This window comes from Rhipicephalus sanguineus, chromosome 8 (assembly GCF_013339695.2).
Source record: "Rhipicephalus sanguineus isolate Rsan-2018 chromosome 8, BIME_Rsan_1.4, whole genome shotgun sequence".
NCBI lineage: Eukaryota > Metazoa > Arthropoda > Arachnida > Ixodida > Ixodidae > Rhipicephalus > Rhipicephalus sanguineus.
In genome coordinates, this window is record NC_051183.1 from 14,943,204 (window position 1) to 14,967,686 (window position 24,483).

Consider the following 24,483-nt stretch of genomic DNA (forward strand, 5'->3'; position numbering starts at 1 on the left):
TTAAAACTTCGTTGCAAAAAGACCCTATAGACATCAGACTCTGCCCAGGCTGCGCTGCGAAAAACACCGCCACCAGCGCCCTCATCGTAGCCCTGGCACTAACTGGGTAGTGCAAAGAGAGCCGCCCGCAAGCGAATGTGCATAGGCCGCAATATAACCCTCCTCTTTCGTTGGTGTCGAGGCGCGGTTTCCTGCAAATCAAGGACCTGGAAAGCTTCTTCCGCCAATCCACGCTTCAGAAACAAAGGAAGCTGATCAAAGCGAACTGCGAGTGCAATGCAAAATAAGTTTTAGTTACTCCCGCGCGCTGCAAATCGCAAGTACAAGCGAGCATCACACGACACCGAGTTCGAGGCAAGCCCTCCGACATCCGTTCTCTAGAGCCTAAATGCGTTAAAATCGGGTATATACGTATGCCACAGCGATAAAGTACCTATATACACGATAAATTTACTTAGCTATGCATCTTACGATCAGTGGCACAAAACTCGGTTCATCAGGGGCGAACTCGGCGATTTTCGCCTTTTCAGTTGCATTCGATCTCCCTTAATTCATCTCTCGCTTCCTGTGCATTGGAGTGTTTTATTACGCATCCTCAAATGGTCTCTTGATGGTCGTCTTCCGTTTGTATGTACTGCAAATGGGGATACGTGCGTGTCCACTTTCGCAGGGTACAACCAAAGGCAAAACCGTGGCCTCCGAGATAGCTACGGCAACCGCGGAGGACACGGGCGAAACAAACCTGAAGGGGGTCACGACCAACATTCTTCGATTTACTTGTATGACGCACGTGGTGTTAGCTAGTTAGAACCAGAACTCTAAGCCTTCAAAACGTACGTACGTCCGCGATGCTGTGTTGTGACGACCAACTCGTCGCGGTGTGCGTATCACGCGTCTCCAGTCTGCCTCTAGCTGCTCACTTCGTGTTACACGACAAGCACCGCGGTCAGAGCCTCTGCTGAGCTTCATAGTCAAGGTTACCACGGTTTTGCATCAGGGCTACGCAAAACAACAGCAGAGCCACACATTCATGCCACCGGCTCTGGAGAACGCGGGTACTTCGCTTACCCAACACGCTCGCAACGGCCCGTATCCAGCGCTCTCGCCTTTCTTCTTCGTACGACAACTATGGAAATCGGTAAAACTGAACGTTGTTATTCCGTCTATTACGTTCGTGGCAATTCACAACGCAACAGTGCGTCTTTTGCGGAGTTTCTTCGTAGCGTGCGGAGGGCTCTCGTCTGCTGCTGTTTTCGCCGTCGTTCAGGCGAGTGATCCAGCAAGCACTTCACGACGGCTCGGTGGCGCGTCCGACTAGCGGAGAACAATTCACAACTCTCGTTTTAAATGCTAAATGCGCAAACACACGCGATATTAAGCTCAATCGTTGTTTCGCACTCGCTAGTTGCACCTGGTCCCATAGCAAACTGTGCGAGAGAGTCGGTCTATGCACTACTCAATACTTCTCCGACAGGTGGCGCCACACATCTTGGAAACTCCAGAGTCTGACGTCTATACAGGCTTCATGTCGGGAAGGAACCACATTAACATATGTAATGTAGTGTGGTAGAACAGTAAAATAAGAACCAGGCGTCACACAAACGCGAATTCTGTAACCGGGCGTCACACAATGCAAATTGCGCAACGAGTGAGTTGTTGAGTGCTTCCAACCCATTACAATGGCCTCTACGATAATTCTTCATCGTCATCAGCCACAGCATCAACAAAGTGCACATAATGCCTTACAGGTGTTTAGCGAGCACCACGGTTCTCCGCAGAATGACGAAAAATTGCACAGTGGCTGCTTCCCTACTTCACAAAAATGATGATTTATGGCGTTATGGGTTCCTGGCAAGTGCACTTCTATTGGTTGCCAAGGAAGCCCATAAGGCTGCCATGATCCATTTCCTCAGGCACTCAAAAAAGTTAATTCCTTCTCTCTCTTGCTCTCTGTTTCTCCGGTTAACGTATGTTATAATGCGTGGTGGGACAGTTAAATAACGACCGGGCGTCACACAATATGAATACGTCACACAATATGTCACACAATACGTCACACAATATGAAAGCTTCCAACCATTACAAAGGGCTCAGCAAAATTCTTCATCGTCATCAACCACCGCAATAACAAAGCGCACATAATGCCTCACAGATGGTACCTCGCTTCGTCGCAGAATAACGAATAATGTCGTGGTGGGTGCTTCCCAACTTCCTAAAAATTGATTTGTGGCATAGTGGGTACGTTGCTTATGTACTTGTATTAGTAGCCACAAGAGAGTTTATAACGGGCTCTAGAAATGCCGCTCTTCCAGCTTTCGCTGTGACTGTGCTGCGCTTTCCGCGCAGGCCTGGCGTTTTTTGAACACCCCAAAACGTTACAAAATAACGTTGCAGCAATGTTCAGGAGGACATTCCAGATATTGTGGCAGTGTTTGTACAATGTTTAAACAACATTATCTCAACGTGCGGGTGTGCTAATTGGACTTTCAGGCAACATATACAGGAAACATTCAGCTAGTGTTATTGTGTGTATATTGTTAATACCGGGTACGCTAACCTATTGAGGAAGCCGCTGTACGCAGCTCTCGGCCTGGAAAGTTGTCTGTCATGGTGGGGAAAAACTGCATAATTAAATGCTGCCGAGGAACTAAAACATTCTGTTTTAGGTGCGTTCCTTGATCAAACACATCTATACATACGTAAAGAAAGCCTGTTAGAACAGCCAAGCAATAAGAATGTTAAACCACAGTTGCAGATGTCTGCAAGACTCAGCAGCACACTGTTTTCCTGTCATAAAGCTTGAAATATGCAGAAAGCACAACCTGCACCTATAGATTAGAGCATAAAAAATGTACACGTTTGCTCTATGTAACAATATTAGGTACATTACGTTCTTTGGGTAGAATTCTTTACGCGAAGCAGGTTGGAGGCTACACTAAAGAAATCATGAGAGCATGTAGTGCCGCAGCCGACACAGCAGAGAACATGCACATGTCTGAATGCAAAAACAAAGAAAGGTAGAAACGCTCGTAGATACTGATTACTTACTTTTTACTTATTTCTTATTGGTGAAGGGCCTGAGGCTTTACATAGGGCAGTGGTACGAAAAATACAGTAATTTATATGAACAAAACATATTGCTACAAAATGCTTCCTTCTATACACACTCAACTGCTGTGTCATCAAAACAGACAGAAAATGCCAAAAAATTTTAGTTGTACAATTCCAGTCTGTAAACATGCGAGGGAAAAATACTGGGAAACATTCTGCTTGTTAAATACAAGGGAGGACTTGATGACGGCGGACAACCAATACCCCCTCATTTTGTTATGATGACGCATGTGTTGTTATGATGACGCATATATATTTCCACATGTCTCTTGATCCACACATACATACATTCATATACAAATATTGTTAGAACAGCCAAGCTATAAATTTAAAGTGTCAGAGCAGACTCCGAACAGACTGCTTTCCTGTCAAAAAGCTTGCAGTGTACGTGATATGCACCCCGGAGATTCATTACTCCATAACAAAATATGTAGTTTCCCTCTGTGTAAAGAATATCTATAAGTGAACATGTGTTGTGTGTGTATACCTTTACGTGCAGAATTGCAGGCTACAGTAAAGCAGCCATGAGCATGAGCCGCAGCTTAGGCAGCAGAGGCCATGCTAACGTGTCTGAATGCAAGAACAAGGGAGAAAATTGAGGACACTTATTCACGATTACTTATTCCATATTTATGTGTTATAGCCACTAAAGCAAGCATAAATTGAGGTGGTACAAAAAAGATTTTAAATGTGCGTACATAATATCAGCAATACATGTTGCAACATATTTTCTTTCTTATAATGTCAGTTGCTCTGTCATTAAAAACGAATAGACAGCTAGAAAATGAAAATAACTCCTGTTCATACAATCCTGGCAAAAGTTTTTCTGAAAACGTTTTTATCTATATTGTAGAGAAGCCTTGGGACATGGTAATGGGTTACCCTCTCCAGCGCCTTCTAGTGGGTCGTCCTCTTTGGCTGCTTGAAAAAGAACGCCGCTCGCGCAGGGAGTTCGTGCCTTGCCGTGTCTGTCGCCATTACTCATTGTCGTTGAGTGCTGTCTATTAAACACCTTAACAATTTGGTGGAGAGTGCTCTGCTCCCATTCAATGCCCCTGGAGCTCCGATCCCGTACCCTGCCATCTACCATGCCTCAAGACGCCGCCCAGCAAACGCCTCCTCTCGCAACGAGCACATGTCCCGGTGTCCCCCGTATACGCGATCCACCTATCTTTACTGGCGCCGATAGCACCGACGTGGAGGACTGGCTCGCAATTTACGAGCGCGTTAGCATCCCCAACAAATGGGACGAAGAAGGCAAGTTAAGCAACTTGGTATTCTACCTCGCGGGCGTAGCAAGCTTGTGGTACAACAACCACGCGTCCGATTTTGCGACTTGGTCCGATTTCAAGACCGCCGTCATCAGCGTTTTTGGCCGCCCAGCAGTTCGTAAGCTGCAAGCCGAACAGCGCTTACGTGAACGATCTCAGCAGGCCGGTGAATCTTTCACAAGTTATATCGAAGACGTCCTCGACTTGTGTAAGAAGGCCAACGGAACCATGTCTGAGTCTGACAAGATCCGGAACGTAATGAAAGGCATTGACGACGATGCCTTTACCATGCTGCTCGCCAAAAACCCTGGCACAGTGGCCGAGGTCATAACGCTGTGCCAGAGCTACGAGGAGCTCCGCCGGCAGCGTTCGATGACCCGTCGCTCCCCATCACGCGACGCAGAGCTTGCTGGCTTGGCGGCAATATCTGACCAGGCCGCGTTGCTGGCAGAAGTCAAGTCATTCGTGCGCGAGGAAATTGTACGCCAGGTCTCTCTCCTCGCCTTTGCCCACGCGCCGCACGTTCAACAGTCGTCGACCACCCTTCCTCCTCTCCGCCGAGCGATTGTACAGGAAATTGCGGAGGTCATGCCTGAGTACCACCCGCAACCTCCGGCTCCTGCGCCCCAGAGTTACGCTCAAGTTGCCGCCAGGACGCCCCAAGTAATTCCTGCGGCTGCCCCAATGAGTTCCTCCAACTTCTCCAACTCCAACTTCTGCGGCATGTCTTGACCCGTTTGAGCAACGCCGGCCTCCAACTGAATCTGAAGAAGTGCCGATTTGCGGCACGGCAGCTGACAATTCTCGGCTACGTCGTGTCCAAAGACGGAATCCTTCCCGATCCGGCCAAGCTTCGGGCCGTGGCCGAATTTCCCAAACCTACGTCCGTCAAAGAACTGCGCAGTTTCGTCGGACTGTGTTCATAATTTCGGCGCTTCATACGAAACTTTGCCACCATCATATCGCCGCTGACGAAGCTCCTTGGAAGTAACGGACCCCTAAATTCGTGGTCGTCCGAGTGTGACGAAGCGTTCGCAAAGCTCCGTCGTTTGTTGACGTCTCCTCCCATACTACGCCACTACGACCCTACGGCCCCAACGGAGGTACACACGGACGCCAGCGGTGTAGGCCTCGGCGCTGTCCTTGCGCAACGCAAACCAGGGTTCCCCGAATATGTCGTGGCATACGCAAGCCATACGCTTACCAGAGCCGAGACCAATTACTCAGTCACGGAAACAGAGTGCCTGGCGATCATATGGGCCCTTACAAAGTTTCGACCTTATTTGTATGGTCGCCCATTTGATGTCATCACCGACCATCATGCACTATGCTGGCTGCCGTCATTGAAGGATCGCTCAGGCCGTCTCGTCCGCTGGGCACTTCGCCTGCACGACTACGACATCCGCGTGCTGTACCGCAACGGACGCCAGCATGCTGACGCCGACGCCCTCTCGCGCTGTCCCTTGCCTGACGACAATGCCCCCTGCTCAGTATCTCACATAGCTGTTGCTTCAATCAGCGTTCACACCATCGCTACCGAACAGCGCAAGGATAAATGGATCACCTCGCTGATCGACTTGCTCACTGATCCGACGGCAACACCATCAACTCACGCGTTGCGTCGTCAAGCCCACCATTTCGCCGTTCGTGACGACCTCCTGCACCGACACAATTACAACGCCGACGGCCGCCAGTGGCTAATAGTGATACCCCGCTGTCTGCGTTCTGAAATATGCGAGGCCTTCCACTCTGACCCGCAATGCGCGCACTCTGGGGTATCCAAAACTTACCACCGCATTCGACAACGATACTTCTGGCGTGGGATGTACCGCTACGTGCAGAAGTTCGTTCGCTCCTGCCTCGATTGCCAACGCCGAAAACCTGCAACGCACGTGTCGCCAGCAGGTCTACAACCATTACCTTGCCCTAGCCGTCCGTTCGGGCGCGTGGGCATCGATTTGTATGGACCACTTCCTCTGACTTCGGCTGGTAACCGCTGGGCCATCGTCGCTGTTGACCATCTAACGCGATACGCCGAAACCGCCGCCCTCCCAGCGGCTACAGCGCGCGATGTTGCCTCCTTCCTACTACACCGATTCATACTGCGTCACGGTCCACCCCAAGAGCTTCTCAGCGATCGGAAGTCGTGGAAGCCACTCTGAAAAAGTGCCATGCTGTTCACCGCAAAACTACTGCTTACCACCCGCAGACGAATGGCCTAACCGAACGCTTTAACCGAACGCTCGGCGACATGCTGTCAATGTACGTCGCCGCCGATCACACCAATTGGGATGCCATTCTGCCCTTCGTCACCTACGCCTATAACACCGCCCCTCAGAGCACTACTGGTTTTTCACCGTTCTTCTTACTGTACGGAAGGTACCCGTCGCACACCATCGACACGATACTTCCATACAAGCCGGATCCATCTGAGTGTGCGGCTATTTCTGGCACAGCCAGGCTCGCTGAAGACTGTCGCGAGCTTGCCAAGACATTTACGACGCAGGAACAAGAGCTGCAGAAGAGCATTCGCGATGGCACCACTACTTCTGAACCCACGTTCCTCCCTGGAGCGCTCGTATGGCTCTCGGTCCCTACCACTGCAAGTGGCCTTTCTTCAAAACTGCTGCCGAAATACGAAGGCCCATACCGGGTCGTCGAGCGCACACCCCGGTCAACTACTTGATCGAACCCACCGAACCAGCTTCGGACATGGGCCGTCGAGGGCGCGACATTGTCAACGTGGAGCGCCTCAAGGCCTACTATGACCCACTCATAGTGACCAGTTGTTAGGTCGCCAGACGGCTTCCATTTCGTTCCCGGGGTAACTGTAGAGAAGCCTTGGTACATGGTAATGGGTTACCCTCTCCAGCGCCTTCTAGTGGGTCGTCCTCTTTGGTTGCTTGAAAAAGAACGCCGCTCGCGCAGGGAGTTCGTGCCTTGCCGTGTCCGTCGCCATTACTCAATGTCGTTGAGTGCTGTGTATTAAACACCTTAACCATATTTACAATATCAGTGGGAAGGTACATAAGCAAGGAAGAAAAGGCTGGCAAAAATGCTGTGCTAAATACACATGAGGACATGATTATGGCACGCAGTCATTACCCCTCTCATTTTTCAACCATGATGCACGTGTTGCCCCATGCCACGATTTCATGAACAGAGGCAGTATACCAGTGTTAAAAACTGGCACATCCCATTCAGATTAAGCTTTTCTTTGACGGAGCTTAAATGGTTCAGAACAAGAACTTGCTTTTAGCAAAATAGAAAACCTTCCGCCGATATGCTTGTAGCAAAAGAGGTTCCACATCGAAAGAAGCTTTCCAGTATTTTTAAAGCAGCTGAGCTTTATGATTATTTGCTGACATTCATTTCGTGCAAAGCGGGCGATTTGATGTGCCCCCTTGATTAGATAAAAAATAGGCATTAAAAATGAAGGTAAAATTCCCAACTTTTTTCTGTTCTGTTCGTTACCAAGTTTTCTTTCTGTCCATTGGACCATAACTGATTAAACTACCATGACGTGATTGGTCTTCTTGTTTATTCAGTAGAGATTCTAACAATTCATACCTAGAGGTGAGCTCTTCAAGTTATCTTTACATTGTTGTGAGCTACACCTCGTAAGTTTCTAGTGTTTTTTGTTCAAATACTTCTAGTCTTGTTTGTGCCACTAATTTTAGCATCTACGCTTTTTAGAACTGCAGTGAATTCGGCTTGGACTTGATACTTTGAAGTGAATGGTATGTGCAACCTTGGTAAAGTGACACAGAAACCTCGTTGGTTTGCGAGTCGTTAGAGAGGGAGTCGATTTCTAGAAGGGAGTGATAATGAGTATTATGACGAGTGTTAGCCTCAATGTCATAGGAACATAACACCATAAATATCAAAGAAACATATACATAATGTCTCACTCGCTCCTGTGAGCACGGGAACAGCAGCAGGCACGGTGAATTGAATCCTTTAGTATATAATGATAAATGTGCACCAACCTGCATTAGAATCAGAGCATCAACTAACAGCCATACCGTTACCACAGCTCACATGCCCACTGATGTTAACAGGTGCAAATTGAGCGGCATATTGAAGTTGCTGTTGTATACTTGAGATTCTGCCAATGTGGTTCAACTTCACTGAGAGAACTTGCCAGTGAGGGTCCATCCAAGAAAGGTACACTGTCAGCGACATCAGGAATGAAGAATTGCAGGGTGATGGCTGTGAAGACCGCGATAAAAGCTGCAAGGTACCTATTCGGCAGCCCGATGAGAAGCATGACAATGAGGGCCTGCATTACGAAGAGAAAGGGATGAGATTCATGCTGGTAGCACTTCTTACGTGCCAACTGATCAAGCACAAACAATATATTTAAATGAGAACACTTATCTAAAAATGCACATAATTAACTGACAAAATGCGGCTGCTACGTGTTAAATAGCAATAACCTGCTCATGCGTCATGCTTGTGATGAGTGACGTCCGCGGGTGTTCAAAGTGCGCGCCATCACAAGTTTGAGTAGAAGTGGAGGACGAGGGAACTGGTACGAGCGCTGGAAAGTAAAATGATAAAGAAGACAAAGACCCAATCAGAGAAGGCTGATTCATCTCAAGCCACACATTGCATTGAACTGGACTTTGTGCCACTCCTGGCGGCTCCCCGGAAATCGGGTCAATACGGCAACAGTGGCGGAGCCGAAAGGACGCAGAGTCCTAACTCCGTTTATTTTCGACTCACAGGTTGATGTTAACAGTATCTCAAAGCATCTGGTCACTTTGTTTTGTTAGACCACCGCTGCTGCTTCCTTGCCGTTTTCTTGCCGTTGTTTTGCGTTGCCGTTTCTTTCTCTGTTCGTACGTGCATTTATCTGCCATAATGCCTATGAGCGGTGTATACCCCGCCTGCAGCAATGCCTTGTCAAATGAGGGGCGTCTGTTGGAGCATACCGAATGTGACCACGCATACCCTTTGGGAAACTGCTCGGGCTGGTCTGAAAACAAGTTCAAAAGCAAGGGAGAGGCAGGGTGAACTACGTGGCGGTGCATAAATTGCCGTAAAGCAAAATCAATAATAATAACGCTTCGCTACAATAATAATAATATCTGGGGTTTAACGTTCCTAAACCACGATACGATTATGAGGGACGCCATAGTGGAGACTCCAGAAATTTCGACCATCTGGGCTTCTTTAACAAGCACCTAAATCTAAGTTCACGGGCCTCAAACATTTTGGCCTCCATCAAAAATGCAGCCGCCGCGGGTCATCAGTGGAGCACGTAACCACTACACCACCGTGGCGGGGCTAAGGCAAAATCAAAAGGTGCGGGAACACAGGGCATGGAGCCTGAACTCGTTGGTAGTCTGGCTGACATTGTCAGGTGTCTTGACGCTCTTGCGGTTGTAGCAGGGCAGATAAATGAGATCAAGTAATCGACACAGTTGATATCTGACAAATATGATGAAATTCTAAGGAAGCACGTGCAGCAATATAAGGAAATTGGCAGCTTACGCAGGCACGTCCAAATTCTCGAAAAGAAACTATTGCCACGCCCACTTCTTGTCCTATTTTTATGTTTTTGGGTTTCACCAGCAAGGGCGGTTATCAACGCTCGACGCTGCCCGCGGAGCAGTGTTCGAGAGACTTCTCAATTGTAGTAGATCGTTTTGTTAAGATTTCGCGCCGCACGCGAATGTTCCAGCTTTATCGAGAGATAACGCCGCCACCAGCGATATCGCTGGAAAGTTCCATAGCACCTGTATAAAAACCGACGCACTTGACCGCTTGTGAGTTGATCGACGGACGACGCCCTGTTCGCCGCTATCATTGTACAGCGTGTATTGCTGTAGTTCTAGTTCTCATTTTCCGGCCACAAGTTCGGCCAAATAAACAGTTTCATCCTGCAAACGCCGACTGCTGTCTTCGTCGACGTCACGACCACGTGACCTGGTGGAGGTGCTGCTTCATGATCCGGACGCCACCGCGGAGCGCTGACCCAAGCCCAAGCCGCGATGAAGACGACTCTAAGGTCAACCCGGATCCTCGAACCAGCCGCCGGCAGAAGGGACTACAACCAGAGTACGGGCTCCTTCCCGAAAACGCCAGGCAGCCGAAGACCGTCACATCTACCGCCGAGACGATGACAGACCCCCTGCCACCTACAACGGTCGTCATGCATCAACCGAGGGAGCCGCCGACATTCCGCGGATCACCATGCGAGGATCCAGAAAGCTGGCTGGAGGCATACGACCGGGTCTCCACGTTCAACAACTGGGACTGCGACGAGAAGCTACGCCATGTCTACTTCGCCCTTGAAGATGGCGCAAGGACCTGGTTCGAGAATCGAGAGTCCACGCTAACATCATGGGACCTCTTCCGCACCGGATTTCTCCACACCTTCACGAGCGTCATCCGGAAAGAAAGGGCTGAAACCCTTCTCGAGACCCGTGTAGAGCTCCCCAATGAGAACGTCGGACTGTACACCGAAGAAATGACTCGCCTATTCCGCCATGCCGATCCAGCCATGTCCGAAGAAAAGAAAGTTCGCTTCCTGATGCGGGGAGTGAAGGAAGAACTCTTCGCCGGACTTGTGCGCAACCCGCCGAAGACGGTCTCGGAATTCCTTTCGGAGGCCACCACAATCGAAAAGGCACTAGAAATCCGCACTAAGCAGTACAACCGCCGCATTCCTACGACGACCTACGGGGAGGTTCAGGCGCTGCAGTCTGATGACCTGCGTGACACCATCAGAGCGATTGTGCGGGAGGAGCTGCGCAAACTGTTACCTTCGCCGCAGCATCAAGTGGATTCAATCGCCGACGTTGTCCGCGAGGAAGTCCGGCAATCGCTTGGAATTCCCGAAGCACCGCAGGCTCAGCCGGAAGCCATGAGCTATGCTGCTGCAGCCCGACGCAACGCCCCCCTCCTCGCCCACGTCAAGACGCCGCGCCGCCGCAGCAGTTCCGCCGCCAGGCACCGCCGCCACCATCACCGACGCCATACCGCCCGCCGACAGGACAACGCTGCGCCCCCCGAAAGACCGACGTTTGGCGTGCCCCTGACAACCGACCGCTCTGCTATCACTGCGGGGAAGCCGGCCACACATACCGCCGATGCCAGTATCCACAGATGGGGCTACGCGGATTCGCCGTCAATGCGCCGCGCCCGGAGCCAGGCGAACGGCCTCGCGACATCGACGACTACCTCACCGGAACACAGTGGGAAGAACGACGACCTTCCCGCTCGCCGTCGCCCGGCCGCTACATGTCACCGCACCGCCGGCAGTACACTGGCCCAAACCGGGGCCGGTCGCCTAGCCCGTATCCGGGAAACTAAGGGCAGCAACCGATGGAGGTGCGGTTGCTGTACGACGAACTGCCGAAGATCCTCCGCGGCCGCCGACGACGACAACGCGACGAGACCTTCAGAACACGACGCAAACCGGACGGAGCCCTGACGACGAAACTTCGCGGCCCGAAGAAAACCTGACGACGCAACGTCGAAACAGCGGGACAAATCGACGAAGCCGTGATCCGACGCCACGACCTAACCGCAACGCAAGACGACGAACAAGCGACCTCGATGTTCTTATCGACGGCCACAGTGTCACAGCTCTCGTCGACACCGGAGCCGACTATTCCTTCGTCAGTGGGCCATTCGCCACCAAGCTGAAGAAAGTAAAGACCGCTTGGAGTGGACCAGAAATCCGGACAGCTGGAGGCCACCTGATAATGCCGATTGGTGTCTGCACGGCGAGAGTCACCATCAATAACCGCACTTATCCTGCGAGCTTTGTAATCCTACAAAACTGCTCCAGGGATGTGATACTCGGAATGGACTTCCTAAGTGACCACGGCGCCGTTATCGACCTGAGGTCTGAGTCGATAACACTAACCTCAGACAAAGCGCTCCCGCCCCACGCGACGCCAGGGAACCATGCACTGAATGTGATAGAAGAGCAGGTGACCGTTCCGCCACGCTCCAGCGTCATTATTTCCGTCGGCACCGAAAAACCTGCGAACCTTGAATGCGTAATCGACGGCGATCAGCAACTACTCCTGAACCGTCAAATTTGCGTCGCAAGAGGTATCGCCGAGCTGCATGACGGTAAAGCAAAGGTACTGCTGACAAACTTCAGCCACGAATATAGGCACCTCAACATGGGTACGACGGTTGCCTACATCGACGAATGTGTAGCCGCCAGCGATGCTTTCGCCCTCTTCGATGCTGTCGAACCTGCTTCGACGAATAGAGGTCCCGAACGGGATTTTGACGTCAACCCGAGCCTTCCGAAGGTCAAGCAAGATAAGCTCAAAACCCTGCTCCTGCAATACAAGGACTGTTTCTCGTCGTCATCGCGGGTCCGACAAACGCCCCTTGCTAAGCACCGCATTATAACAGAAGAAAATGCTCGACCACTCCGTGAGAGTCCCTACCGGGTTTCGACGCGGGAACGGGAGGCCGTGAAGAAACAGGTCGACGAAATGCTATGCGACGACATCATCCAGCCGTCGAAGAGTCCGTGGGCATCCACCGTGGTGCTAGTGAAGAAGAAGGATGGGACTCTTCGTTTTTGCGTCGATTATCGTCGCCTGAACAAAGTCACGAAGAAGGACGTGTATCCCCTTCCCCGGATAGACGACACCCTGGATCGATCACACAACGCAAAGTACTTTTCGTCGATGGACCTCAAGACCGGTTACTGGCAAATAGATGTCGACGAGAGAGACCGAGAAAAGACTGCCTTTATAACGCCAGACGGCCTGTTTGAGTTCAAGGTCATGCCTTTTGGTCTTTGCTCGGCACCTGCGACTTTTCAACGGGTTATGGATACAGTACTGGCCGGCTTGAAGTGGCAGACGTGCCTCGTGTACTTGGACGACGTCGTAGTGTTTTCCTCAAACTTCGACGAACACCTTCGGCGCCTTGAAGCTGTACTTCAAGCAATCAAGACCTCCGGACTCACTTTGAAGCCTGAAAAGTGCCGCTTCGCGTACGAGGAGCTCTTGTTCTTGGGTCATGTGATCAGCAAGGATGGTGTTCGCCCGGACCCGCGGAAAACAGCTGCCATCGCTGACTTCCCGACGCCCACCGACAAGAAGGCCGTACGCCGTTTTCTCGGCTTGTGCGCCTATTACAGACGTTTCGTCAAGGAATTTTCACGGATCGCCGAGCCACTGACGCAACTCACGAAGGCCGACGTCGAATTCAGGTGGGAAACGTCGCAAGTTCAGGCATTTCAAGAATTGAAACGACGCCTGCAGACGCCTCCGATACTTGCGCATTTCGACGAGCACGCCGATACGGAAATCCACACCGACGCAAGCAGCGTAGGACTCGGCGCCGTCCTTGTGCAGAAGACCGACGGATTGGAAAGGGTCATCAGTTATGCTAGCCGGTCGCTATCAAAGGCAGAAATCAACTATTCCACAACAGAAAAGGAGTGTCTGGCCATCATCTGGGCTACATCGAAGTTTCGCCCCTACATCTACGGCCGGCCCTTCAAAGTTGTGAGCGACCACCACGCCTTGTGTTGGCTAGCCAACTTGAAGGACCCTTCAGGTCGCCTCGCACGGTGGAGCCTAAGACTCCAAGAATTCGACATTACCGTCGTTTACAAGTCCGGAAGAAAACACTCCGACGCCGACTGCTTGTCTCGTGCCCCCGTCGACGCACCGCCGCAGGCCGACCACGATGATGACTGCTTCTTGGGAACCATAAGTGCCGACGACTTCGCTGAACGACAGCAAGCCGACCCGGCACTCAGGGGCCTTGTGGAATACCTCAAGGGCAGGACCGCCGTTGTTCCAAAAGTATTCAGGAGGGGATTGGCGTCATTTCTCTTGAAAAACGACGTCCTCGTAAAGAAGAACTTCTCTCCGGACCGGGCCGACTACCTCATCGTTGTACCTTCGGCACTGCGACCAGAGGTTCTGCAGGCCCTGCACGACGACCCGATGGCTGGCCACCTCGGCTTTTCCCGCACGCTCGCGAGGATAGAGGAAAAATACTACTGGCCACACTTTCCTGCCGACGTCGCCCACTACGTTAAGACTTGCCGAGATTGCCAGCGACGGAAGATACCGCCGACTAGGCCAGCGGGACTTCTGCAGCCAATCGAACCACCTCACCGGCCGTTCCAGCAAATCGGGATGGACCTACTGGGGCCGTTCCCGACGTCGACTTCCGGCAACAAGTGGATCGTCGTAGCAACTGACTACCTCACCCGCTACGCCGAGACAAACGCCTTGCCCAAAGGCAGTGCCGCCGAGGTAGCCAAGTTCTTCGTGGAGAACATCATCTTGCGTCATGGCGCCCCAGAGGTCCTCATCACAGACAGAGGTACCGCCTTTACTGCGGACCTAACTCAGGCGATCTTAAAATACAGCGAGACGAGCCACCGCCGCACCACCGCCTACCACCCGCAGACCAATGGCCTCACCGAGCGTCTAAATAAGAGCCTCGCCGACATGCTGGCCATGTACGTCGACGTTGAGCACAAGACGTGGGACGCCGTCCTTCCGTACGTGACCTTCGCTTACAACACGGCCGTCCAAGAAACGACGCAGATGACGCCGTACAAGTTGGTTTACGGAAGGAGCCCGGCGACGACACTGGACGCCATGCTACCGAATGTCACCGACGAAGAATACCTCGACGCCGCCGCTTACTTACAACGTGCCGAGGAAGCTCGGCAGCTCGCCCGCCTGCGCATCAAGACCCAGCAGCACACCGATAGCCGTCGCTACAATCTGCGACGACGCTTCGTGGAATACCAGCCCGGCGACCGCGTCTGGGTCTGGACGCCGATACGCCGACGTGGCCTTAGCGAAAAACTCCTCCGGCGATACTTCGGACCCTACAAGGTTCTTCGACGTCTCGGCGCTCTTGACTACGAGGTCATCCCGGACGGCATTACGAACTCCCAGCGACGCCGCGCACGACCTGAAGTCGTCCATGTCGTGCGTCTTAAGCCGTTTTTTGCACGTTAGCGAATCTGGGGACTCTACTTTTAGCTTTGTTATTGTAATTTATTTATGTATGCACTTGTGTTTTTTTTCTCTTCTTTGTTCTTTCACAAGCATCGGGACGATGCTTTTTCAGAGGGGGCAATGCCACGCCCACTTCTTGTCCTATTTTGATGTTTTTGGGTTTGACCAGCAAGGGCGGTTATCAACGCTCGACGCTGCCCGCGGAGCAGTGTTCGAGAGACTTCTCGATTGTAGTAGATCGTTTTGTTAAGATTTCGCGCCGCACGCGAATGTTCCAGCTTTATCGAGAGATAACGCCGCCACCAGCGATATCGCTGGAAAGTTCCATAGCACCTGTATAAAAACCGACGCACTTGACCGCTTGTGAGTTGATCGACGGACGACGCCCTGTTCGCCGCTATCATTGTACAGCGTGTATTGCTGTAGTTCTAGTTCTGATTTTCCGGCCACAAGTTCGGCCAAATAAACAGTTTCATCCTGCAAACGCCGACTGCTGTCTTCGTCGACGTCACGACCACGTGACACTATGCTGTGACAATTCACACGTTCAAGAACTGGAATCATCCGTGAAAACTCTCCATGTGCACAGCAGAAAGCACAAGAATGTAACATTATATTGCCACAAAAGCCTGTAACTAGCAAAGCAACAAAACGTCAGGCTGGTTCAATCACTGGCAATAAGACCTCATCGTCGTTGTCTCGAGCTCGTCTTCATCATCTTTCCACAGCGGCGCCAACAAGCCTGCCAGCAACAATACTAGCTGATCTTATATTCGTGGCCATATTGAAGTGCGTGGTGTTCAGATGGCTCCAAATGGAAAGCTGCTCGCACTACTAAATGGCTACGCAAAGTCTGTGAATATTCCTCAAATGAGTGCAGTGTCGACGCTGTTCACAAGCCCTCTGCTAAACCAGTGCAACAGCCTGGCGTTATAGTTGGATTTTCCGGCAGTCGCTATGTAACGCATGCCTTAATAGTAGAAAGGCCCCCAAAACCTGAAATCAACAGTGCCCAAGAGATACATTTTGCAGAATCTCGCCTCAAAACTTCATCAAAGCCACGGAGCCTTCATTCAAAATGAGGTTCAGAAGCTCATCTGCAGCCACATGTTCAGGGAGCATGACTGCGACGGCGTCCTTGACTTGATACATCTGGAACACCACAACCTCGCTGCGGTTGTCACACCCACATCCTGGGACGTTTCGCCTCCTGCGCCAAAGTCATGTGACCTGACCGCACATAATACAGAGGCTGGATGTCACTATTTCTAACTTCTTTATTCTCTTCAGCCTTCCCGCCAATCTCATTGGCATGTATTCAGTTGTCCACTTCTTGAAATGCTTGAGTGCCGTCAACACTATGGTCATGCACCAAGGTGGCTTCTTTTGAGGGCCGCAAGTTTCAGGATTAGGATGCATGGCTGACCCTCCTTGTGATCTGGGACCAGAAAGATGAGGTCTGGGACATCCAGCTTCCCGAAGCACCTTCTGAGACTGAGGAGACATCGGCCGTCTCATAAGCAGAGGAAAGCCGCGCCCTCCTCTTGCATGGTGGCGGAAGCAAAAAGGGAGCATGCGTGGCAATGCAGCCTTGGCGTTCGTTCACTAGCTCTTCATATTGTCGTCGTTTATATGGAGGAAAATAGGTGCGGCGCTAAAAAGACCGGAAGAAAATGAAGACACGAACCGAATATAGATGAGCGACAAGTTCCAACTGGTTAACTGGTTATAACACAGACTACACTGCTTTATACGCGGTGCCCAGTAGCGTAATCGTCTTAGACAAATGAGGTGAGTGAAGTGATCTAACAAATCACCATATGTCACTTCAGGCAACTCCATTACCAGATCATGCCTGTTGATTCTGCAAGATCATTGGTTCACAATGATTTGTTTGTTAACTTCACTGATGTTGTTATATCTGCCAAGAGATTACGTTCCTTGGCATCACCTTTGTATAAGCGGCCTTTCTGTCAAGTAACGGATGGAAGTTGGCGAGCCTGCATATCGGTTCGTGTCTTAACTTTGTATGCACGCTTTTAGCACTGCATCAATTTTCCTCAAGTAATAAAGTAACTGTGTATCTCCACAGCATGCCCTGTTGATTCGTAGATTTATATGGCGTCTGCTAGGTCCAAAATATTTTTGCGACAAATGATCCAGGTTGTGTCTTAATGGAACTACAAACTCAATACAAGAAATATTTGACATTGTTACTGTTTTATGCGGACGAAAACAGAAAAAAGCTTTTCAAATAATTTACCACGCATTAATACTCAAGCGTCATCGCCCACGTGTGAAATTTAGAGATTAGACTTTGAGCATTTATTCTGCTGATAATTAAAATGTTGCAAAACAGCGTTGAGAGAGTTTCCTTTTATGTCACATAAAGCTTCTTACTTATATTTCATAGACATGGTACAGTGTCCCAATGGCCAGGATGATATGAGTCGGGGCAGAGGCAAGGGGCCAACCATAAAGCCTCCTGTGTAATCAATTTGCTCACCATATTCTTATTTTCCTTCTTTACAGACACTTCCTACTGGTGTTTTTCGGCACATGACGCCTCAGGTCCGTTATACGTGCTTATTAGGCGAATGCGACGAAGCAAACGAATGTATTCCTCTGGGTCTGTTCGTCGACTGCTGGAAGCCTTAAATTCAACTATAAATCAATAACGTCTGAAATCATCTCTGTCTGAATTAAACTGGAGTTTGAGGTATATCGGTAGTGCAGATATTTCAATATATTTTCACACAAAAGTGTTTTCCGCCGGGGTCCACCAAATCATCACTGACGTCGTTGGCGTCACAGAAATGACGTTGGAAAAACACACATGAACAAATAACGAAGGAACACATGACGCAAAATTTTTGTTCATGCGGATTACATCGAAGCCAAACCCACCATCTATCGTACGCAGCGATAGGTGCCGGGTGTTCCACCCACAGCGCTGCCAACACACACACACATGCATGCATGAGGGTTTACAAACGAGGCGTATATCTCTCACACCTTAGCGAGTGTCACGGCTGTGGCAAATAGAACGCCCTCGCGCATTCAAGGCTCAAGCTACAAACACAGCTTCTCAGCGAGAGACACGCAAGTACAAAGTTGAAGGCCTTCGCGCATTGAAATCCCAAGCTATGAACGCAGCTGCTCGCATTCCTGAAGTGTCGTATGCATGAGCATCGGCCAAGTTTTCCTTATTACAGGCGCATTTTGTGGAGAGAATTGCTAAGGTCTAGCAATTCTCTCCACAAAATGCGATGTTTTGAATAATGGCATATCGATTACCCGTGTTTATTATGTGTTTTATGATGTCATCTTTCGGCGGGATACTGCATATGCTGTGTCCTGCTGCATAATAAATACTTCAACCACCACAAAGGTTTAATTATGATCACGGACGTTAGTCCTCAGGATGGACATGCGCCGCCAGGACGTCGGTGCATCCAGGTTAATTGGTGCTATACACTCTAAGCCGAAATTGAGCAAAGTTTGACTAACTGCAGTCGTTAACCAACGGGTGAACGGTTCGTCCAGCGTGGTGTAAATGCGAGACAGTGCGTGTCGTGCGCAAACGCCAGGCAAGAAAGGGCGCGCAGGCGATCGGCGCGCCGATCACCTGCTGCCGCGCTTCACTTATCGGCCCTGTGGGCTAGCACAATTACGAGTTATATGGGCTATACGCCAGAGTGAAAGGGAAGCACTATTACAATATATAGAAGCTGTTATGAATGTCAAGCTCAACTCGCACCGGCGCACATAGCGAGCGCGCTCACCCACGTTTCTTCTCTATCGAGCTGCCGGACCCGAATAAGTGCAAGCCTTCAAACCCGGACACCGCGGATAACTCGCTTCAATGTGCCGCATTAGGAAGAACTACGAACAACACTGACAGAGCTAAGAAAAGTAAACTGTTCGTCAACGGTTGTATTCCCGCAGAGTCACCGGCTACAACTACGAAGCAATACGAAGTAGGTTTCGCTACGTCGTCGGCACCAAGCCAGCCGGTGGCCGATGCGTGTGCGTTGCCGGTCCAGGGGAAAGAAACGTTGCGTATGATTTGTTTCCCAGAGAATAACGTCTTCTGGAATAAAGTACAGTTCAAACTGTGTATTTCTCTCCACGCGACAATTGTTGTCAAACTTGTAGCGTGAAGGCAAGCGCCGATACAAATCAACGTGCGACCCGCGGTGTACAGCGAGTGACTTACGAGACCGGTGAAAGAGCCGTGCCTGCGCGCCGTCTCGTCGTTGTAGGTATGCATATATCTACATCACTCCCTAAGACGCCGCGGACAATGGACATCTGTTTTTTGTTTGTTTGTAAAATAACAACGACGAAAATTGCACAGGAGACGCATGTTGTGATCGCCAGCGGTCGTTTAACTCACAGCCGTGCTCCTCGTAAAGGCCTAGAGACGTTGTCGGCAAGGCGACGGCATCAGCGGGGTGCCTGACTGCTTCGCTGGTGTTCCTCTATAAGTACCACTTCTATGTCTGTGTGCACACAAGTGCATTTTACGTAATTGTACACCAGCATTGCTAACGCTGGTTCGGCCGACACGATAGAGTACCAGCTAATATTTCGAATTGGCTTACTGAAAGGGCGTTAAACATCCGGCGGGTTTAATTAAAACATCGGTGTGTTGAGCGCCACCAATGAGCCCACGTACGTTTACACGAACGCTGCGAATGTTTATTGTTTTATTACACCGAACAGAAGAGCTGCCACCGGCACTACATGGGAGGTCAAGATACTGTGCCTATATATTGCCAATGGTTAGTTTTCGGCTGTGTAGCGTGGCCTGTCGGTGTGTGTGGTGTTTTAGATTGCAATGGTTGTGTGTGGTTCTATGCTTGTGCACGTGCCGCAAATTCTGCACCATTCAATGCTGATTCAGTTGGAAATACCAAGAATTACGCCAACATAGACATGAATCGCGATCCTTCTTTTTTGCCCCGTTGAATCAAGGTAACTATTGTCAAGTTTAGGTAAGCATAGTCTACCATAATATCGCCTAATAATTAAGTCCAAATAAGCCGAACCTAATTTCTCATGAGCCCAGAGAATTTAAGTTAAGACTAATTTTTCTGACGGATTTGAGCCTAATTAAATTCAATTAAGCCTTATATTAATACTTACGAATAGTCCCAAATTGAACTACTTAAGCAACGTGAAATCGAACCGAACCAACCGATATACGTGAGCTTCGTGTGACATAATCATGATAGTTACTTATATTTAAGCTAGTTAGGAGGAGCCGGGGTAAGTGTAGATAAATGTGATTAAGCGTAGTTGATCACGGCACCGCCTAACTAATCCGGGCATAAAACCAAACCTAATAATTCCAAGGAAACAGTCAAATTTCCAATGGAGCTAGTGAAACCAAGCTCACGACGATGCTGACTACCACTGAATGAGTGCAGTCTAATTAAGCTCCGTTAACCATAATAAGAGCTAATTATGGCTCACTCTGATCAGGGTTGATTAAGTTGTATGAGATAGAAACAAACACACCCAAGATATTTGAGTCTCTTGTGGCACAGTTATGCTAATTACGTATAGTCAAGCCAATTTGGAGGAGCCAAGGTAAGTATAGACAAATCTATTTAAAGGGGTCATGAACCACTTTTCCAAGTAATGATCTAATGACCTCAGTATCGGAGTTTACTGCCTCCCGAATCGATTGCCGCAAAAATTCCTCGAATCCGTCAAGAATTAGCGGAGTTACGGGGGTTTGGCGCACGCTCTCAGCGCTTTCTCTCTTTTCTCGTGCCGACGAGCGCACTGGAAGCTAGAGAGGGAGGGGTGGCACGGGGGAAAGAAGTTACGTCAGCGCGCGTCATGAAACGCGATCGCTCTCTCGCTGTGATTCGCTTGCGCGAGTGCGGCTACCGTGTACTGAGGAGTGCGGCGCCGGCAAGTGGCGGCACCCCGGGGCAAGAAGCGCATCTGATCCGACCGCCGCTCTCGATTTACGTCGGCTATCGGCCAATCAGGATGCTATGTCTTTTGCGACGCGTCGATGCAGATCGCGACGTCACCTGGCAGACGCCCCGCCCACCGCCGAGAGTGAGAACCGGCCTCTGTTTGAAAAGAGGGCTCCTGAGAAAACAGCAACTTCGCGTTCCGCTTGTAGCTTTTACGCGGAGCGCACGACAGCAATATTTGGCTGAGCAGTTCATAGCCGTGTCAGCTTTCCGCAGGATGTGTTTTTTCAACAAGCCCAAGGGGTGCTTCATCACCCCTTTAAGCGTAGTAGAGAATGGTATCGCCAAACTAAGCTAGGCCTATTTAGGTTATAATGAGAAACCTAATAAAACCTAATTATCTTAAGCAATCCAAGTCAAATCAAATAAGGTAGTGAAGCCAAGCTCACAAAGACACTAATTGCCACTGACCGAGCTGAGCCTAATTAAATAAAGCTCAGTCTGCTTATTTGGCCTAATTAGGCACATCTTGGTCAGTGGTAACTAGCATCTTTGTGAGCTTTGCCTCACTACTTTCATTACAATTTCGACTTGGATTCCTTGCATTAATTCGATCTAATATGCTCAGATTAGGCACTACCGTGCTGAACTGTGGCGAATCAGATTTATCTGTACTCTCCTTGCATCTGCCTCTAGCTTAATCAGGCGTAATTAACATAAGCATATACTTAAGCATGTGCACACAAACACATATATATATATATGACGCTAGGAATGAGAGACGTCCAGCGGCACATACGCCATACTTTTATTCCATTCACGTGCCACCTCTTCCTCGTCGGCTTCTCCTGCCATGGCTTCATGTGTCACACGATTCCCCCTCCCCCCGAGAGAGTGCGCGAGGTACTAGCAAAAGTGAACGAGGAGTCTTATACGAGAAAATCAGGTCAATAGTTCCATGTCCCTAATGAGTTCAATGACCTCGCCAGTACTTTAGAACACGGTTCAGCAGTCCGGTGATGTCCAGCACAGCTCTGGTGGGCGTGGCTGGCTGTTCCACATTCCACAGCAGATGACATGGGCTTCCCCGGCGCCTGCATGCTGAGGAAAACACGGCTTGAGCTCCCGTGAAAAACGAAAACGGCTGGGAGACCTTGCAGCATCCGCAGGTCAGATGTCGTAGGCGTTGGGGTCTTTGTCGTGGCTTGTACACGCTGTTTGACTCTCGTTTGCGTGTTCATGACCGAAGCTGATGGAGCGATGTCTGTGTTCTTGACGAGAACATGGGGTGGTTTCTTGCTTCTTTCGTCGTTGCCTGTGGTTTTGTCGCAGTTGTCTTGATCTGTGGCGCGGAAAGCATCCTTGATGACGTTCCTTAATGCGGAGGTGTCTCAGATGTTGAACATGTTTTCGGTTTTGTTGGTGTCTCTTCTGGCGAACATCTTTATGCCGCAAGTGTTCTTTAGATGTAGTTTCAGTTGGTCGTTGTCCTTGTTCGAGTACCCGTTGTAGGCTCTGGGGTTCTTCGAGCTTCTTCTTTTGGCATTGCTGTTGTTGCGGGACTGGACGAGGTGGGCTTCTTGGAGTAAGATGAGTCTGGTTTTTTTTGCAAGTTGATGTGATCAGCAAACAGTCGGTACTCGGTGGTCTACTGTAAGGCTTGTCTGTCGATGAAAGTAGTGTGCCAGAATCATCAGCAACCTTCCCAGGGTGTTCTGAGAGGCCACTCATTGTGGATGTTTCAATCAGTTGGCAGCGCCCAGGGTTTAGTGAATTCAAAACTTCTGTATTGCTTTGGCTCTCAGGTGAGTGCTCACTGGACGCTACAGCAGCAGCCATGACATCACCAGGTTTCGATTGCGATTGTAGGTAAGAAAGCGTGCCATGAGCGTTATGAGCAACTGAAGCGCCACTTGATGCAAAACCAGGTGGTGCGGCACGTATGCGATGCGACGAATCAACTGCGTTGGGTGGTTTAATAACGCCTGGAGTACTATGGTGCAGTGAACAGGTAGAAAATGCCGATTTCTTTGCCCATGGGAAACCTGGCGGTAGGTTCGGTCTTTTGGGAAAAGGGTCTGGACGCGTTTCGGTCAGCAGATGCTTTACCTTGTCCGCTTGGAATTGTAAATTCCTAGTCGGTGTTCGAATGTGTGAGGGATATTCGGACGATTTATAAGATGGTACAATCGTCGCCAATTTTCTCACATGAGGTCTTCTTTGGCAAATGTGCTTGCTGCGTGAAGAGTTCTCGTTATTGTGATGAAAAGCCTCCGGCTGGTGGGTTATGGACAAGTCTTCATCGTACTCTTTAAATCGACTGATCATTTCTTCTTTGATTTTTTTCCAAGATTCGTTGTTTTGGAAGATGTGCGTGAGGTAAAAGCGGAAGGCCTCACCGGTGACGTAGTCGTTGAAGCTTTTGAACCTCTCCCGTTCTGACCATGATGCAGCGGTAGCGTGGCGTTCGAAGAGGTTGAACCAATCCTCCGCGGGTATATCGTCCGCTGATCCGGCGTACTTGGGGATGTCAAGGTCCACCGATGATGCCGCCATGAAGCTGGTCACTGTATGCCGCTAGGATGTGCTTCGGTGGTCCACGTATGGTCACGGCGTCTTGTTCAGAACTTCGTCGATGATGCGTGGCTGATGAAGTGGCTGCCAGCTCTTCATCCTGTCAACTTGTGTGACGCTAGGAATGAGAGACGTCCAGCGGCACAGACGCCATACTTTTATTCCATTCACGCGCCACCTCTTCCTCGTCGGCTTCTCCTGCCATGGCTTCATGTGTCATATATATATATATATATATATATATATATATATATATATATATATATATATATATATATATATATATTGAAGAAGATTTTCCAATGGGCCAAACGTACTTGGGAAGAGAAGAGAAACAACTAAGCGGTTGTCTTATTTTATTTGCCAACGGTTTCGACCGGAGGACCGGTCTTCGTCAGGGGCTTATGAGCAAATACAGCGCTATACGAACATCCAAAATCGTCGAGGGCACACTTAGTATATATCTATATATATATATATATATATATATATATATATATATATATATATATATATATATAGTTGAAGAAATGAAGGAGCACACTTACGAAAATTGCATATTTTTACTCATTTACGTTTCGGCCGTGCCACGGCCTTCTGACGGACCTT

The 24,483-nt window shown here is 49.7% G+C and overlaps 1 long non-coding RNA gene across 2 annotated transcripts in view; it reads left to right on the forward strand.

Annotated features, from left to right (window-relative positions):
* LOC119401433 (uncharacterized) overlaps positions 1–18,074 on the forward strand; it is a 78,685-nt gene extending 60,611 nt beyond the window's left edge. For both annotated transcript variants that reach the window (XR_007417325.1, XR_007417326.1), the window contains one exon: positions 17,894–18,074. This is a non-coding gene — a long non-coding RNA (uncharacterized LOC119401433). The remainder of the gene's footprint in view (positions 1–17,893) is intronic.
* Positions 18,075–24,483: the final 6,409 nt, after the last annotated feature.